Here is a 16,043-nt window from a genome sequence, read left to right as displayed (position 1 = left end):
GAAGTGCAGGATGTCTTCAGACGCTTCGCCAATCGAGCCATGAACAACTATGACATCAAGATCAAGGACATCAGAAGTGACAATGGCACTGAATTCAAGAATACTGGCCTAGATACTTATCTTGATACTTTGGGCATCACACATGAATTCTCACCTCCGTACACGCCGCAGCAGAATGGCATCGTGGAATGCAAGAACGGAACACTTATTGAGATGGCCCGGACGATGCTTGATGAATACAAGACTCCAAGAAAGTTCTGGCCTGAAGCCATTGATACTGCATGCCATATCATCAACCGTGTTTATCTTCACAAGCTTCTGAACAAGACATCCTATGAGCTCCTTACTGGCAAGAAGCCAAATGTCAGTTACTTCAGAGTATTTGGCGCCAGGTGCTGGATCAAGGATCCACATCACACTTCAAAATTTGCACCAAAAGCACATGAAGGTTTTATGCTTGGATATGGAAAGGATTCACACTCCTATAGAGTCTTCAACCTCTTTCACTATAAAGTGGTTGAAACTCTGGATGTGCGGTTCGATGAGACTAACGGCTCGCAAAGAAAGCACCTGCCAAATGTGCTAGATGAAGTTCCATCCAGTGAATCAATCAAACTTATGGGAACTGGAGAAATCATACTATCTGAAGCTCAGCCTGAAGATGAACTTATCATATCTGCACCTGATCAACGTGAAGATAATGCTCAGCCTGAAGACAATCCTTCTAACGATGACAATGATTAGCAAGAGCAAAATCTTCGTCCTGTCCATCCTCATGTTGCAAATGAAGTACAGATTGAAGGATAATTGATAGCATCAATGCACCAGGTCCACTCACTCGTTCAAGGGCAACACAGCTAGCAAACTTCTGGGCACTTCGCATTCGTCTCAATATCCGAACCCAAGAAAGTTGATGAAGCCTTCATGGAACCTGAATGGATTCAAGCTATGCAAGAAGAGCTTCAACAGTTTGAGCTGAATAATGTATGGGAACTGGTTAAGTGTCCTGATCCTCATAAGCACAATATAATAGGCACTAAATGGATATATCGCAACAAGCAAGATGAGTATCGTCAAGTTGTAAGAAACAAAGCTCGTCTCGTTGCTCAAGGATACACTCAAGTTGAAGAGATTGACTTCGATGAAACATTTGCTCATGTGGCTAGGCTTGAAGCTATACGCATACTGGTGGCCTATGCAAATCATCATAACATTCTTCTGTATCAAATGGATGTGAAGAGCGCTTTTCTCAATGGCAAGATTGAAGAAGAAGTGTATGTTGCACAACCACCTGGCTTTGAAGGTCCAAAACATCCTGACATGGTGTACAAGCTCAACAAGGCACTGTATGGCCTCAAACAAGCCCCTCGGGCTTGGTATGACACACTCAAAGACTTCCTGAAGAGCAAAGGTTTCAAACCTGGCTCTCTCGATCCCACTCTCTTCACGAAGACATATGATGGTGAACTGTTTGTGTGCCAAATATATGTGGATGACATTATCTTCGGCTGCCACTAACCAGAAATACAGTGATGAGTTTGGATATATGATGCAAGAGCAATATCAGATGTCCATGATGGGTGAACTGAAGTTCTTCCTTGGTCTTCAAATACGACAGCAACGCAACGACATCTTCATATCTCAAGAGAAATACCTCAAACATTGCCTGAAGAAGTTTGGAATGCAGGACTGCCAAGGCTACACGATGCCAATGCCAGCAAAACACCATCTGGGTCCCGACGATAATGGTAAAGAGTTTGATCAAAAGGTATACCGCTCCATGATTGGCTCCTTTCTTTATTTATGTGCATCTAGGCCAGATATCATGCTAAGTGTTTGCATGTGTGCCCGGTTCCAAGCAGCACCAAAGGAATCGCATCACTTAGCTGTGAAGCGAATTCTCAGATATTTGGCTCACACCCCAACACTAGGATTATGGTATCCAAAGGGCTCAGAGTTTGATCTAGTTGGATTTTCGAATGCTGATTATGCTGGTGACAAGGTGGATCGCAAGTCCACATCAGGCACATGTCATTTTCTGGGACGATCACTTGTATGTTGGTCTTCAAAGAAGTAGAACTGTGTATCTCTCTCCATTGCTGAATCTGAATACATTGCTGCTGGATCTTGCTGCGCTCAGCTTCTATGGATGAAGCAAACACTCAAAGTCTATGGCATTCATCTGAAGCAAGTGCCACTCTACTGCGACAATGAAAGCGCCATCAAGATTGCCAACAACCCAGTTCAGCACTCAAAGACAAAGCACATTGAAATTTGTCATCACTTTCTCAGAGATCATGTTATGAAGGAAGATATTGATATCATTCACGTCAACACTGATGAGCAATTGGCAGATATCTTCACCAAGCCCTTGGATGCGAAAAGGTTTTGCAAGTTACGATGTGAGCTAAATATCTTGGAATCCTCAAATGTCCTGTGATCAGGCACACATCATAACACTTAAGCATGTTGACGACTTAGATGTGCAACACACGAAGTAAAGTATATCTTCAAACAATGAAGACTTACATTCTGTGTGTGAATATATTAACGTGGAATTTGACTTCGGAGCGCCATGATAATTGTGCGACGTGTCTGGGTCTAATATTTCCTATACGGTGGGTAATGCCACCACCAATTTTTTCCCTTTGAAGTGTTTTTCTCATGGCGTTACATTTGCAAAGTCTTCGCATTTTGTTTGTCTTCAATGTTAAATTGTCCTCATGTTTATCTTCAACATACTGATTTGGTTTCCGTCCTCTACATCATTCACTTATAACTATGGCTTCTTACTGAATCTTTTAAACTAAGTGAATGTGATCAGACCCTAACCCCTCTATGCTTCTTTCCTAAGTCTATCTATCCAAATCATATGCATTCTATTGACACTGTCAAAATGTCTTCTCTGCATCCTTGTCAGCAGAAGACACAGAGACAAACATTAATCCGTTTTCAATGCTAAATCCTTTCACCTGAAACCTAGAGAAGTGGGAACGACCACCCGACAAACCAGGCGTGCGTGGGAACATGGAACAACCTCCGATGTGTTGCATGATAGCCACGTGTCCTTCAGATGTGAATCGCCAGGGGCACCTGTGTAATAACACTGTGCCGTCCCTATCCCTATAAACACACGCCTCACCACAGTCATTATCCCTTCTTCCACTCTCGCACAAACCCTAGCGCCACCGCTAGCCCTCGACGACGCCGACGACGAAGCGCTTCGCTGCCGCGACCTCACCGACGCCGTCTTCACGCCGACCGCGGATATCATCTTCTCCGTCGTCGCCGTAGGTGTCCTCCGTCGCCAAGTTAGGGCACGGAAGATTCGAACTGCTCGGCCTTCTCTTCCACTCCGTCTAGCAGTTCTTCGTGTGGTAAATAAAACCTCCTTTTTACGGCCCCTTTGATCCTATAGATTCATCATTTTCTACCACAAGAAGTTTCTATTCACACAAGTCGAATCTATTTCATACTGCATCTCATAATATGCCTAGTATGTTCACTTATACTTCACAAAGTAGTTAGATTCCTCACTTGTACTTATTCGTGGATTCGTACAAATCTGGAACCAACTCTCTATCTATGAGTGAATGTCTTCACACTATGAGGTCAATGTCTTCTAAACTGATTTATCTTCAAAATCTTCTGAGAATGCATATGACCTCTTCCCCTTCCCTCGCACCTTAATGCTGTCACAGGTACATGTCCGTGGGAGAATCCCTTGGTTCTCATAGTCTGCATTCATTTGCAGAATTCTTACAACATCATATAAATTCTCCTGAAGCCAGTTCTTATCTAACCAGTAGACAGAATACTTTGACAGCTTTGAAGCCTTTCAGTTTAAACTTCATGGCACCAGAGAAATCTGCAAGGAAGGGTGGCAGACAGCATCGTGGCAACACCTTAAGAGATTTTCCTCCTGACCTCTATGAGCTGTACAAGGCAGATCCAGAGGAGGACTATAATCAGCGAAAAACTCGAATCCAATGGATTCGAAGATATTGGGCAGAACAGTGGTTCAAGTACAGGTTTGTGACCCAGGAGTATGCTGAGAAGAATGCCATCAAACGACCATGGGGAGACATTCTATACAGAAATCTTCAACCCAGGTCCAGAGCTGAAGCCATTGAACAAGGCTTCTATCCTTGCATGGTCTATGGACCACAGCCTGCAGATGCAGACCCATCTTCATTACTGTGGTGCCGCGATGATAATCTGTTCAAGCGCAACCTTCAGTTTGCCAGGAACTCGTCCAAAGAGAATAAGAAGTCACGAGGCTTAGACTTCAACCCAGGTCCCTCTGCTCCTTGTGTCGATGGTCACGCGAAGCTGAACCCAATCTTGTTGGGCCCTTCTACAACCTGGAAGGTCTCATCACTCATATCATGGTTCAAGGGACAGCCATGGATGAGCCTGTAGACGACGCTGAATCTAATGAAGCGCCTGCAGCACCGAAGCCAAAGAAACTGAAAAAGCCTAAAGCTTCAAAGTCTGCTCCTGCACCAAAGGTCTTACAGGTGAAGCCTCTGGCCACTGCACCTCCTGAACATAGTGTGCAGTCTAAAGATTTGTCACGCATCTCCAAGCCCTCCAGAGTGAAGATGCCCTTGCAACCCACTAGCCAAGAACTGACCACTGCTGCTATTCTGCGCAATGACGCCATTGATCTGTCCAGCGATGACGATCTTGGTGATGATGCTCTTGAGCAGCTGATCAAGAGCAAGCAAGAGGCAGAAATCTTCAATGACCTTCCTCTCTTTGATGTTGAAATCATCAACACATTCATTGATGAGTGGTTTGACAGCCCAAATGTCAGCTTTGATGATCTTCAGCTTCCGATTGGCCTAAGCGTCGCCTTCCATGGAGCCATTGCTGCTGAACTGGCTCTAGCTTAGAAGATTGTTGAACTGAAGCATAAGATCGATTATGAAAAGGCTCAGTTCAAGAAGCATATGGCCAAGCTCAATGTTGAAGACATTCAGAACTTCCAGACCATGATGCATGAGCTTAAGGAAGCTTTCCGAACCAAACGCGAAGAAGCCAAGGGCTCACGTGAGCGCATGAAGGATCTTGCCGCTAAATGTGTCCAAGGATACAATGAGGCGGAAAAGCACAAGGCCTTGGGCGACCAGGGATCGACCCCCGAATGGCGGCCAAGAAGAAGAAGCCAGCTGTGGCAGAACCTGAAGCACCAAGGCAGGAAGTACATCCAATTGTCTTCCCAGCTAGTATGACAGGCTCGAAGCCTAAGGTCCCCACAATGGCTTCTGAACTGAAGAAAACAAGGGCTGCTGAAGCTGAAGCCAGAAAACGCAAAACCAAGGGCACTACTGATGATGCTCCTCCAACCAAGAAACGCAAAACCAAGAAGAGAGATCGGGCTGCTCCCACACAGCCCCTTGAGGTCGAGCCAATCTCAGTGGCTCGTCCCGCGTCTGAAAATCAAGAACGCCAAGTGGTAATTCATGAGCCTGCTTCTCCAGAGACTCCTAAAGCTGAAGACAATCCAGCTGTTGACCCCACCGCAGCTGAAGACATTGGTCCTCACGACAATGTTGAAGATGATGAAGTCCTTCCTCAGATCGAGCACCAATTGGTATCATCGCATGTGCTCACGCATAGCGAACTCATTAGCATTGGTCGTCCTCTGACGCCAACTGCTCAGGATGCATCATGGGCTGATCACCCACAACGACAAGACACTCCAAGCTCTCCCCAACCGCAAGCTACCCTACCAGTGCAAGAAGATGATGACTTTGAGGCCCAGCGCACTCCATCTCCACAAGCGTCGCCAGCATTACGCAGGCTTCGCAAAGGACCAAGGCCCCAAGTCACTCCCACTATGCATGTGTCTGAGTCCGAAGCCAAAATGGCTGAAGATATTCCAGCTGCATCAGCCGATGAAGAAGAAGCACCAAGAGTTGAAAGAGTTGCTACACCCCTGTCCCACCAAGATGTTGTTCTCGAGGAGAACGTGTCCGACCCTCCAGCTCCTGAAGTGGAGGTTAAAAACCCTGAGGAGGCCACCAACATCACCGCTGAAGCCAATGACGTCGTCATGGCTTAAGCTAATACGGTGCCTGAAACTACTGCGGTGCCAGAAGTCCGAGCATCTGAAGCCACTGCTGCACCCAAAGTCAATGCTGAAGCACCTGAGGTACAAGCACCTGAACCCAATGTGGCCCTTGAAGCCCATGAAGACAATGCCAATGCTCCTGTTCCCCCTCCAAGACCTCATACAATTGAGCTGGCATTTGATCATGGTCAGCCTGTTATGGTCCGCTGGCCCGTTCTGGTTCCTCCACCTGCTGCGGGTCCATAATTTGAGTATCATGTCAAGCACAGACCTCAAGTCCAAAAGCCCAAGCCAAGACTTCCACGATTCCCAGGCACTGCCACTTCACCTGGGGTCTTCAATGTGAATGGCTTTGTGGCACATAACACCTTATTCAACAGCTCCAAGAACCCTTATACCAGACCTCGCATTTCATCAGATCGGTTCTGGAGCTATCAGCAGCGCAGCTACTATTCCTGCGTCCTATACAATCAAGAGCGCATATTTCCACATATGCGCATAGACTCTGAAGCTATAGCTGGCATGCCCTGCCTTGAAGAAGCGTTAGATTGCTTCAGAGATGCTGGTCTGTTGCAGTTTGTCACCGATAAGGAACACTGGAATGAAGAGCTTCTGCTACAGTTCTATGCAACTCTTCACATTCGAGGCTACAACAGGGATCCAAAGACTTGGGTCCTTGAGTGGATGACAGGCAATGTCCATCATGAAGCTAAAGCTCTTGATATCATTGAGCTCACAGGCCTGCCCACTCCTGGTGAATACTATGAACCAGGTTGTCAACAACACCAAAATGCCTTGGAAAGCATCTTTCAGAAGCCAGAACCCAACATGAGTCAAATGCTGAGCATGATGAAGCCTCTGCCTCACGACGCTGAATACCCATCTGAGTTCTTTGTTGAAGACCTAGAGTACCTGCCTCGCACCATTTACCATATCATCAGGAAGACTCTATGGCCTGTCAAAGGACATTCATCTGCAGTGAAGCTTGAAGGAGCAATGAAGACTTTGGTTTTCTATATCTTCAATGGCATCGGCTTCAATGCTCAAGACTTCTTCATTAGGCAGTTGGCTGCATCTGGCTCCGACATATTTGGGTTGAAATTCTATGCTCCATGGGTCATGCGTCTTATCAAGCGTCACTCCGCCTTCAACTATCAGCCATCTGCGCGCAATCATCTCATATTCTTGGCAGAGGTTGATCTGTGAGTTGAAGCTATTTACCCTGAGCCGGCTAAGGATCCCATTTATCTTCACAATGCTGATCACCAAAGCTTCACCCAGCCTATTAAAGGAGTTCCAGCAGTTTCTCGTGTTTATCCTCTTGCTGGTAACACACGTGCCCCTCGCGCTTAGGCTGACGCCACTGGTAGCACCATTGCGCAAAGGCCTCGAAGACGGTCTCGTGTCCTAAATGACCGAGAGCTTCTCGTCGCGCTACATCAGAAATATGACAAACATCACGACTGGCTTAAGTGTCAGATGCAAAGCCTCTTGGTGGATCTCAACCGCATTCGCAATCTTGCCACCAAGAATGCCTTTGTCACTCATGAAACCTGTCGGAGGTCGTGGAAGAGTTTGACCCTACTTAGTGCTGAAGCTGATCTGCAAGACGATGGCTTCACTGAATGGTTCAAACTTGACTCAACTCCTCCCAGAAATGCTCACTTGTGTCGGACTCCCTCACTTGAAGACTCTGACTACTCGTCCTCAGCTGCGACCGTAAATGCCAGAGTCATCGATGACCAAGATGATGCAACTTCACCTCCTCCACCTTCAGCGCGTGTCGACATTGCACCAAGTTCCTCTGCACCACCGGATCTCAACGACGACCCTGCTGCCTCACCTGCACCTCATGGGAACGAGTAGGCGCTCTATGTCTTCAAACCTTTTTGGTCCTTACTGACAAAAGGGGGAGAAGCATATGAGTTGATAGTCTTCAAGCGGGTCCATATGGGTGGTTGCTTTAATTTTTGCTACTTTTTCCAAGTGCTTACAACTCTCGTTTTCGATACATTTGGTTCTTTGAGTTGTAACACTTAAACTCGGTGGTCGTCTGCTACTTATTTGCTATTCTGTGATGCGATGATAAATTCCGCACTTAGATCATTTTGCAGACGTCCATTTTTCATTATGCATGTCATTATCTTCGTTACATCATATCATGCATGATGAATTGTCATCATAGGTTGAAGAGGATATCCACAAGTACAACCTGCCATGTGCATTTGCAATTCAAGGTCAAATTACTTATATGCACATCTTCAGGGGGAGCCTTTGCAACTTATGAAGACAATACCCTATCCTTTACAATTTCACATATTTTATTCCCCGTTGAATACTTCAACCAGTTTGTCATCAATCACCAAAAAGGGGGAGATTGTAAGTGCATCTAGTGTCACCCCTAGTTGGTTTTGGAGTATTGACGACAAACCTGGTTGAGGGACTAATGTGTTTGTGAGAATTGCAGGATAACACAAGTAGAAGTCCCTCATTGATTCGATTTTCCTTCCGCTGCATGATAATAGGTTTATTTCTATCATTTGTCTTCGAAACTTCCATGTTTTGAAGACTTTCATAAAAATCTCCTATTCACCCCCCCCCCCTCTAGTCGATCACTAGCACTTTCAACTTGGTACTTGCGAACCATGCCTCAAGGGCAACATGACTAAAACTTCGTTCTCTGAAACAATGGAGCGAGCAACAGAGTTATTGGAATTCATACATGCTGATGTATGTGCCAATGAAAATTGAAGCTCGCGGTGGATATCGTTATTTTCTCACCTTCACAGATGATTTAAGTAGATATGGGTATATCTACTTAATGAAATATAAGTCTGAAACATTTGAAAAGGTCAAAGAATTTCAGAGTGAAGTGGAAAATCATCGTAACAAGAAAATCAAATTTCTACGATCTGATCGTGGAGGTGAATATTTGAGTTATGAGTTTGGACATCATTTGAAACAATGCGGAATAGTTTCACAACTCACGCCACCTGGAACACCACAGTGTAATGGTGTGTTCGAACGTCGTAATCATACTTTACTGGATATGGTGAGATCTATGGTGTCTCTCACTGATTACCGCTATCGTTTTGGGGTTACGCTTTAGAGACAGCTACATTCACGTTAAATAGGGCACCATCTAAATCCGTTGAGACGACACCTTATGAACTGTGGTTTGGCAAGAAACCAAGTTGTCGTTTCTTAAAGTTTGGGGCTTCGATGCTTATGTAAAAAAGTTTCAACCTGATAAGCTCAAACCCAGATCAGAGAAATGTGTCTTCATAGGATACCCAAAGGAAACTGTTGGATACACCTTCTATCACAGATCTGAAGGCAAGATATTCGTTGCTAAGAATGGATCCTTTCTAGAGAAGGAGTTTTTCTCGAAACTAGTGAGTGGGAGGAAAGTAGAACTTGATGAGGTAATTGTAGCTTCTCCCTTATTGGAAAGTAGTTCATCACAGAAATCTATTCCAGTGATTCCTACATGTAACATCCCAAATTTCCAATTTGGAATGTTATGCATTAGATCATCATTGCATATATTATTTTATTACAATTTGGTTTGATCCTAGAAATTCTACACAACTCTAGGACCCACGGAGAGAGTTGTGGATTTCGTTATTTTCATATTTGAGTTTTCTCAAATTTTGAAAAGATGATCGTTTGATTTTAATTATTTTCTCTTCGAATATTTCTTTTATGAAAATAAAAAGAGAGGGGATAAGATGAATTCCCCAAAATAAAGAAATATTGGAGATTTAATGTTAAAATCAAATAAGATTTTATTTGAAGTTTTTATTGCTATTTTATTTGAATTAGGAAAAATATGCGTTTTCCAAGATTGCACTAGAGGCCCAAATAAATGTTCACCTTGTCCGGTAGATTTTTAGAGGATGGGGAAAATTTATTTCAGGGTTTTTTGGAATCTGTTTAGTATTTATTTTATTCATTTTTCTGAGCAGAATTATTTAAAAAAAATCAACCAACTTACCAGGTCGTGTCCTACCTGGACATTGCGCCCGGGCGGCTTTATAAGCCAAAGGCCCGCGACCCCGAGGCCCAAGTCGTCAGCCCCGCTGAACCCTAGCCCCGCCGCCCGCCAACGCCGCGCGCCGCCGCCGCCGGTCCCGCTCACCGCCGCCGCCGCTGCTGCTGCCGCCGCCATCGGTTTTCGTGAGGAAACCGATCGTTTTTTTCGAAACCCTAGATCTTGTTTTTTATTAGATCAGTTTTTTTTCGATTTAGTTATTTAGCGAACGCCTGTTCGTACATTCTTTTAACGAACGGATTTCACCGGTTAACCACAGACGACGAACGTTCGTTCGTTAGCCTGTTCGTCAGTTTTCTTTTTCCAGGGTTCTTCGGCGATTATTTTCGATCGCGATTTCTGCCCTAATCTTCGTTCTAGTATATCTTTTTGCTCGTTTATCGGAAACAGGCGATTCAAGTGCCCAGGTCTTTGTCTTGAAGCCATCTTTCTGTTTAACCAACTTGAACAAGATTTTGGTACTGTAAAATTTGATCTAAGTCTAGATTAGTAAACAAATCTTGTTTCTTTCGCAGTTTGTGTTTTGTTGCTTCGTTCGATTTGATTCTTTTTGCAAACCGGAGTTCTTAAGTTGAACTTTTTGGTTAGATCTTCTTATTTGAGTTTTACCCGCGCTTCTAGTTGAGTGCTTATTTTATGGTTGTTTGTTTGCGATAGTGTACCTGGAGTGCGAAGCATGCTACTACGAGTCTCTAGGTTTTTTGGATCATCAGCAAGGCAAGTAGCACTTTGATCATATCTCTTTACTACCCAGTTTTTATTGCATTAGATCAGTCCTCAAACAATTGCATGGTTAGGCTCTGATTAAATTGTGGGTTTTGGAAAGTAGATGATGTAGTACCTATTCACCTGTTTATTATCAAACCTATGGGAGTTACTTCTACATTGCTTATATTTGTTATGCTATGCTCATAGACGTGGATTGGGTTTGAGAGTATCCATGACAGTGGTGAGTTTTTTAATTAATGGTTCAGCTTAAGGTGGCAACTTAAATACACATCTGGGTTGATTGCTTATGGGCACCTGGAGAATCCAGTGTTGTCCTAGGATATCCCGGAGGACCTGTGTGATCATCCTACGGCCCGCCACCCAGGCTCAAAGAGATCATAAGATTATTCATGCTAGAAACTTCTGTGTGCAGCCACAAGCTATTATGGTTTCTAGCATAGCCGAGTAAGTTGCATGAAGCTCTTGAAGAGGTAGACTAGCATATGTAATGGGTTGTAGGTGGCATAGTCTACCCAGAGTAGAGAGTTAATGCTTCAGAAAGACTGTGTCTCGAATCTCCGACCATGGATGTATTCGAGTCTTGTGGGGAAAAGTGCGCAAACCTCTGTAGAGTGTATAAAGTAATCATGGTTAGCAGTGTCCCCGGTTATGGACATCTTGAGTATCTGGTTCTTGGATTATCATGATTGATCTCATCACTCTTAATTTAAATTGATTGGGTAAATGTTGATGTTTAATTGGGATTGAGTTGGAGGAACCTTCTCAATGCTTAACAACTACCATGTAGTTAAATAAAATTTATTCCTTTGTTGTAGGAAAAAATTGGCTTTTCGCAAAACATATTAACCATACAGCCTCCACCAGCCATATATGCATGTAGTGATAGCAATTATTATGTTCATTTTTCTCTTGCGTTACATTGCCAGCATATTCCATGTGCTGACTCGTTTCAGGCTGCAACGTATCATGTTGCAGACTTTTCAGACGACGAGTAAGGAGCCATAGGTCGTTGTCTTTCACTCAGTGATGCCATTGGAGTTGATGGACTCACTTTATCTTCCAAGCCCTCCGCTATTATCGATTTAGATGGCCTTAAGCCATATTTATTGTTTTATGTTCTCTTTTGAGACATTCGATGTAATAAGTGTGTGGTTGCTACTCTGTTATAAATCCTCAAGTACTGTGCGTGTCAGCATTACCGATCCAGGGATGACACTGATGCACAGAGATCAGACTGTTTGAGGTCTGGTCGCTACACTACACCAGTAAGTGAGGAAGCTAATGATGATGATCATGAAACTTCGGATGAAGTTACTACCGAACCTCGTAGGTCTACCAGAGTAAGATCCACACTAGAGTGGTACGGTAATCCTCTTCTGGAAGTCATGTTACTTGACCATGATGAACATACGAACTATGAGGAAGTGATGATGAGCCCAGATTCCGCAAAATGTATTGAGGCCATGAAATCTGAGATGGGATCCATGTGTGAGAACAAAGTGTGGACTTTGGTTGACTTGCTTGATGATAGGCAGGCCATAGAGAATAAATGGATCTTCAAGAAGAAGACTGACGCTGACGGTAATATTACTATCTACAAAGCTCGACTTGTTGCAAAAGGTTTTCGACAAGTTCAAGGAGTTGACTACGATGAGACCTTCTCACCCATAGCGATGCTTAAGTCCGTCCGAATCATGTTAGCAATTGCCGCATTTTATGATCATGAAATTTGGCAAATGGATGTCAAAACTGCATTCCTTAATGGATACCTTAAAGAAGAGTGGTATATGATGCAGCCAGAAGGTTTTGTCGATCCAAAAGGTGGTAACAAAGTGTCCAAGCTCCAGCGATCCATTTATGGATGAGTGCAAGCCTCTCAGAGTTGGAATATACGCTTTGATAGTGTGATCAAAGCATATGGTTTTATACAGACTTTTGGAGAAGCCTGTATTTACAAGAAAGTGAGTGGGAGCTCCGTAGCATTTTTGATCTTATATGTAGATGACATATTGTTGATCGGAAATGATACTAAATTTCTGAATAGCATAAAAGGATACTTGAATTAGAATTTTTCAATGAAAGACCTCGGTGAAGCTGCTTATATATAGGGCATCAAGATCTATAGAGATAGATCAAGACACTTAATTAGACTTTCACAAAGCACATACCTTGATAAAGTTTTGAAGAAGTTCAAAATGGATCAGGCAAAGAAAGGGTTATTGCCTGTATTACAAGGTGTGAAGTTGAGTCAGACTCAATGCCCGACCACTGCAGAAGATAGAGAGAAAATGATAGATGTTCCCTATGCTTCAGCCATAGGCTCTATCATGTATGCAATGTTGTGTACCAGACCTAATGTGTGCCTTGCTATAAGTTTAGCAGGGAGGTAACAAAGTAATCCAGGAGTGGATCACTGGACAACGATCAAGAACATCATGAAATACCTGAAAAGGACTAAGGATATGTTTCTCAAATATGGAGGTGACAAAGAGCTCGTCGTAAACAGTTACGTCAATGCAAGCTTTGACACTGATCCGGATGACTCTAAGTCACAAACCGGATACATGTTTTTATTAAATGGTTGAGCTGTCAGTTGGTGCAGTTCCAAGCAGAGCGTCGTGACGGGATCTACGTGTGAACCGGAATACATAGCTGCTTCAGAAGCAGCAAATGAAGAAGTCTGGATGAAGGAGTTCATATCCGATCTAGGTGTCATACCTAGTGCATCGGGTCCAATGAAAATCTTTTGTGACAATATTGGTGCAATTGCCTTGGCAAAGGAATCCAGATTTCACAAGAGAACCAAGCACCTCAAGAGACGCTTCAATTCCATCCACAATCAAGTCAAGGAGGGATACATAGAGATTTGCAAGATACATACGGATCTAAATGTTGCAGACCCGTTGACTAAGCCTCTCTCACGAGCAAAACATGATCAGCACCAAGTCTCCATGGGTGTTAGAATCATTACAATGTAATCTAGATTATTGACTCTAGTGCAAGTGGGAGACTGAAGGAAATATGCCCTAGAGGCAATAATAAAGTTGTTATTTATATTTCCTTATATCATGATAAATGTTTATTATTCTTGCTAGAATTGTATTAACCGGAAACTTAGTACATGTGTGAAAACATAGACAAACAGAGTGTCACTAGTTTGCCTCTACTTGACTAGCCCATTGAATCAATGATGGTTATGTTTCCTAACCATAGACATGAGTTGTCAATTGATTAACAGGATCACATCATTAGATAGTGATGTGATTGACTTGACCCATCCGTTAGCTTAGCACAATGATCGTTTAGTTTGTTGCTTTTGCTTTCTCCATAACTATACATGTTCCTATTACTATGAGATCATGCAACTCCTAAATACATGAGGAACACTTTGTGTGCTACCAAACGTCACAACGTAACTGGGTGATTATAAAGGTTCTCTACAGGTGTCTCCGATGGTGTTTGTGGAGTTGGCATGGATCGAGATTAGGATTTGTCACTCCGATTGTCGGAGAGGTATCTCTGGGCCCTCTCGGTAATGCACATCACTATAGGCCTTGCAAGGAATGTGACTAATGAGTTAGTTACAGGATGTTGTATTACGGAATGAGTAAAGAGACTTGCTGGTAACAAGATTGAACTAGGTATTGAGGTACCGACGGTCAAATCTCGGGCAAGTAACATACCGATGACAAAGGGAACAACGTATACAGTTATGCGATTTGACCGATAAAGATCTTCGTAGAATATGTAGGAACCAATATGAGCATCCAGGTTCCGCTATTGGTTATTGACCGGGGATGAGTCTCGGTCATGTCTACATAGTTCTCGAACCCGTAGGGTCCGCACGCTTAACGTTCGGTGACGATCGGTATTACGGGTTTATGTGTTTTGATGTACCGAAGGTAGCTCGGAGTCCCGGATTTGATCACGGACATGACGAGGAGTCTTGAAATGGTTGAGAAAGATCGATATATTGGAAGCCTATATTTGGACATCGGAATGGTTCCGAGTGGTTCGGGCATTTTTCCGGAGTACCGGGAGGTTACCGTACGTTCGGTACTAGGATCGGTCGATCGTGAAAACGTACGACTACATCAACCGCGTTGTCATAACGCTTTCTCTTACGGTCTACAAGGGTATGTAGACGATACTCTCCCCTCTCGTTGCTATACATCACCATGATCTTGCGTGTGCATAGGATTTTTTTGAAATTACTGCGTTCCCCAACAAGAACAACATACATATCATCAAAATATTGAACGAATACCAATTTCACATGATTACTTATACAAGACTTCTCTCATGGCCTTCAGAACAAAAGTAACTACTCACAAATTATATTCATGATCAAGATCAGAGATCTATTAAATATGCTTGAGGATTTGAACATTTAATCTTCCACCAAATAAACCGACTAGCATAAACTATAGGATGTAATCAACACTACTAGCAACCCACATGTATCAATCTGAGTTTGTGCGACAAAGATTGAATACAAGAGATGAACTAGGGTTTTGAGAGGAGATGGTGTTGGTGAAGACGTTGATGAAGATTGGTCCTCCCATGATTGAAGGATCGTTGGTAATGTTGATGGCTTTGATTTCCCCCTCCCAGGGGAAGTTTCCCCGGAGGATTCACTCCGCGGGAGAGCAAAAATACTCCTGCCCAGGTTCCGCCTCAAGACGGCGGTGCTTCATCTCAAAAGTCTTCTCTCTATTTTTTTCTAGGGCAAATAGCCTCATGTAGAAAAATATGGGCACCAGAGGCCTATTGGGAGGCCCACGAGCTCATAGGGCGCGCCCTAGGGGGGCGTCCCCTGAGGTCCTCGCTCCGTGGATGGCCCCCGTTCTGGTATTTGTTCTGCCAATATTTTTTATATATTTTAAAATAATTCTCCATAAATTTTCAGGTCATTTGGAGTTGTGGAGAATATCTATCTTTGTTGTAGCTTTTTTAGGTTCAAAATTCCAGCTGTCGGCAATCTCCCTATTCATGTGAAACTTGCAAAATAAAAGAGAAAGGGCATTAAAATAGCATCATAAAGTGAAATAATGGACGTATCACTCACGACCCGCCTCCGGCGGAAGAACAGAAAGGCGCTCCGGCTAGCCATAGAGTAGTTTGAGTGGCAGGCGAAGGAGGCAGCAACGGAGGCGGCTCGGCTCGCCAAGCTGAAGTGGA

The sequence above is a fragment of the Triticum aestivum genome, chromosome 5A, assembly GCF_018294505.1.
Source record: "Triticum aestivum cultivar Chinese Spring chromosome 5A, IWGSC CS RefSeq v2.1, whole genome shotgun sequence".
NCBI lineage: Eukaryota > Viridiplantae > Streptophyta > Magnoliopsida > Poales > Poaceae > Triticum > Triticum aestivum.
The sequence above is the reverse complement of the archived record's forward strand: the minus strand, read 5'-3'. Positions refer to the sequence as shown.